The 4006-nt window shown below is 38.9% G+C and overlaps 1 non-coding gene across 1 annotated transcript; it reads right to left on the bottom strand.

Moving 5' to 3' along the window:
- Positions 1 to 1264: 1264 nt before the first annotated feature.
- Positions 1265 to 1371, bottom strand: LOC120253616. Its single transcript, XR_005534342.1, has one exon. It is a non-coding gene; the product is annotated as a small nucleolar RNA R71 (small nucleolar RNA).
- Positions 1372 to 4006: the final 2635 nt, after the last annotated feature.

Genomic DNA, 4006 nt, shown 5'->3' with positions numbered 1-4006 from the left:
ATGACCATTACTTTTAGATTTACCAAGGTTCAAGAACGTTGAGAGGGTGAGTTGAGAGATAGCAGAATACCTCATTTCCCCATCGGTGTGATGTATCCTACCTCCATATTCCAAGAGTTCTTTGCAATTACATAAAGAGTGAGGTGTCTAGAGCTTCCTCTCCACCAGGACTTATTTACGATTAGGGATCTTTCGCCTTGACCAAAGGCTTTGATATAGATTTGGAAATATGGTTTATCACTTGGAATCCCTAGAACTTCAAGCAATCATACGTGGTGTGAGGCATCGAGAGTCTTCTCTCGACTGGAATCTCGTTGGGGACTAGTTATGGTTGACTTTAGATTTGGGACCTTGTATTTTTAGATTTCCATGGCTCATTGAATCTCAAATAGGGAAGCGTAGTTTGAGTCTTGCACTTGAAACTTGAAGCCTAGGGGGTGCATTATCTGGGTATCCCACTTTCTGATTGATTGTCTCATCTTCTTAGCCTTTTGCTTCTGTTCTTTTATTCTCTTTTTGATAGCATCTTGATTGAGTTCAACGATTGATTTTAAAATTTTTTATTTAGCAATGTTTACTTGTTACTAGAGTCTATTCCCTTTAAATTCGACTACTCGCCCTTTGGGTACTTTATTACTTCGACACCCGTGCACTTGCAGAACATACACAAGGGTGTGTCAAGTTTTTGGCCCATTGTTGGGGATAGGGGTCTTAGAAGCATTTATGCTTTGCTATTTTAGATTTTCACAATCTAATCTATTCCTTATCACCTATTCTTCTACCATTCTAATTTGTTTTTCTTTTCTTGGTTTCGGCTCTAGGTTATGACCTGAGTTAACCATTCAACATCAGTTGAAGATAATCTAGTGATTGAGCAGAGAATTCATAAGTCAGGAAATAAACTGGTACAAGAACAAAACTATCAAGCTAAAATAGAATTTGAGGGGTCTGATAACATGGCCTAGCAGAACAAGCAATAGAGGACACTCTCACACTGTGCAAGACCTACAGCTTGTAGCAAGTAGTCTAGCATTGTCAACCACCGATTACAGCTCAAAGCTTTGAGCTCAAGCTGAGTTTCATCCAAATGATACAGAAGTCCGCACAGTTTAGCAGTTTGGCAGATGAAGATCCAAACAATCACATTGAGAAGTTCTTAGAAGCAAAACATTGGTTACAGTCATGACCTCAAGCATCAATCACTACACAGGAGGAAATGGTAGAAGCTTTTCTTGCTTAGTACATCCCTCCCAGAAAAACTGCAAAGCTTATGATTGAGATATCTTCCTATGTGCAAATGGAATTGGAATCTCTCTTTGAGACATGGGAAAGGTTCAAGGATCTTCTATGGAAATATCCTCAACACAGGTTCCCCAAGTGGATGATTATCCATACCTCTACAATGGGTTTAATCCAAGCATGAAATAGTTACTTAATGCCATAGTAAGAGGTACCTTAGGAAGCAAAACCCCAGAAGTTGCCCGATAACTCATTGAAGAAATAGTTATGAGCAAGTATCAATGGAATGCTCTAACAAGAAGAAGATAACTGGTCTTCATGAAATTGATGCAATCACATCCCTAGCAGCCCAAGTGGAATCATTGAGCAAGAAGTTTGATACTCTAACTTTTGTAAGAGTGGTAGTGGTGATGAACTGAGATGGGTGTGGAGGTAAACATAGCTCATATGGATATCTTATTTTTGTCAGTGATGTAGCTGTTGTTGAGGAGGAAGATTTTGTGGGAATGCAGTGAGAGAGCAAGACAACCTCTATAGTAATACATTCAATCCGCGGTAGTGAAATCACCAAAAAAATTTCTTGGAGCAATCAAGCGCTGTTGAGACCTTCTGCACAACCATGTTTTTAGAAACCACAATTTCTAAATTTGGAGAATAGAGTTTTAGGTCAAGAGAATCGGATTGGAAAAGGCACTAACCAAATTCATCCAGTCTTCCGATACATGTTTTCAGGGCATAGAGACTACTTCATAGCCACACTATATCATTGCACAATTTGGAAAGTCAGGTGGGACGGTTACAAAGTCACTTTTGGAGAGACCCCAAGAGAGCTTGCTTAGTAACACAGAGATGAACCCAAGAGAACAGCTGAAAGTAATTACTTTGAGGAGTGGTCGTGAACTTGAGAGTAAGCTCCCAGCTAAGAAGGTTGCACATGATTCACCCAAGGAGAAAAAGATTGAGGAGAAGGGTAAGGAGAAAGAGATAATTCCCACACCTTAGAAACCAAGGATCCCCTTCACTTCAAGACTAAAAACTGACCAAAACAATGAGCAATACAAGAAATTTCTAGGCCTATTCAAGCAGTTGCACATTAATATCCCATTCATGGAGGCGTTGTCACAAATGCCTCATTTTGAGAAGTTTTTGAAGGACCTCTTGACCAATAAAAGAAAAATGGAGGAGAGTGCAGTGGTGATCTTAGATGAATCATGTTTGAAAGTATTGCAGAAGATCATGCCGAACAAGATGAAGGATCACAGAAATTTCATTATTCCGTGCAACATTGAGAATTTGGGTGAAGAAAATGCATTGGCAAACTAAGGAGCAACTATTAACGTGATGCCTTACACTTTCTTCCATATGTTGGGTTTGGGAGAACCAAGATCCACTTGGATGATGCTTCAGTTAGCTGACTGTTCAATTAGACGTCCGAGGGGTATCATTGAAGATGTTCTTATCAAGGTTGACAAGTATATCTTTCCTATTGATTTTGTGGTTCTTCATATGGATGAGGATGTCGATGTACCATTGATACTTAGGAGACCGCTCCTGCATACTTCAAAGGCTCTTATTGACATGGATGGTGGGGGAGATGACATTGAGGATTAGGGATGAGAAATTGACCTATCGCCTTGCAGAAGCCATGAGACATTGTCTGATTTTGATGATACTTTATACTTTCTTGACATAATTGATGAGTTATTTGATGATTATGTGTAGGACATGTTATGCCGAGATCCACTGGCAGGATAGCTAGACCAAGAGGCTAAGAATGAAGAAATTTCATCATTTTGTCTAGTGGATAAAGTACAACCTACCCTGGGATAATGAAGAAGATGATCCAAAAGCTGAAGAGGTTGAGACATCACCACAAGAAACACCCCAACACTTCTAGGGATGAGCACACACAAGCTAAGAGTGATATTCCCTCATTTGGTAACAAGCTCTATCACTCATCCTTTAACTTACAAAATCATTGTTCATCATGCTTTAAGGATGCAAGTAAGAGAGCATCTTTGCTTCATGAACCCCCTTGAGGTAAGAAACAAGTACATTAAGCTCATGACATAAAACAAGCTCTTGGGAGGCAACTCAAGTGTTTTCTTTAGTTATAGTTCATATTTTTAATTCTGCAGAAATAATTCCAATGAGTAGTCACTTTTGTTTGATACTATTGGTGTTGAGTGCTTTCATCATCTTTTGATGTTAATTCATATATTATTCTTTGTGGCAAAGTTTAGGTTTCTTTCCATGCGTTTAGTCAAGTTTCTGGTTATCTATTGGCTAAATTTTAGTTTCTGCAGCCTATCCATTTGTTTCCACTGTTTTCAACAGAATTTGAACAATTTATGGGCTAAAAGTTTAAACACATGGGCATGTGAAATTTCCACATGCCCATGTGGATAGTTTCACACTTTGTTTTGTCCATCTAGATAATCCACATGCCCATGTGGATTTTTTTTCAGAAAATTTGACACTATCTGAAGAATCCACACGGCCATGTTGATTTGTTTCTGAAACTTTTTTTCCATCCATAGAATCTACAAGGGCATATGAGTTCCCCTGTGGTTTGCCTCGTGGAGACATATGGGCATGTGAAAATTCCTTATTCTCGTGTGGATCATAAAAATTTGAAAGGGTGCATTTTCTCTCATTTTTCATCTTCGCGGCCTTTCACATTCAAACGTCTCCACACCAAGGATCATGTCTTTTCTTCTTCCCCATCCATTCTATCAACTACTTAATGGATTTTTGAGGTATTCCA

The sequence above is a fragment of the Dioscorea cayenensis genome, unplaced genomic scaffold (genome assembly GCF_009730915.1).
Source record: "Dioscorea cayenensis subsp. rotundata cultivar TDr96_F1 unplaced genomic scaffold, TDr96_F1_v2_PseudoChromosome.rev07_lg8_w22 25.fasta BLBR01000132.1, whole genome shotgun sequence".
Classification (NCBI taxonomy): domain Eukaryota; kingdom Viridiplantae; phylum Streptophyta; class Magnoliopsida; order Dioscoreales; family Dioscoreaceae; genus Dioscorea; species Dioscorea cayenensis.
This window is presented reverse-complemented; position numbering and strand designations above follow the sequence as displayed.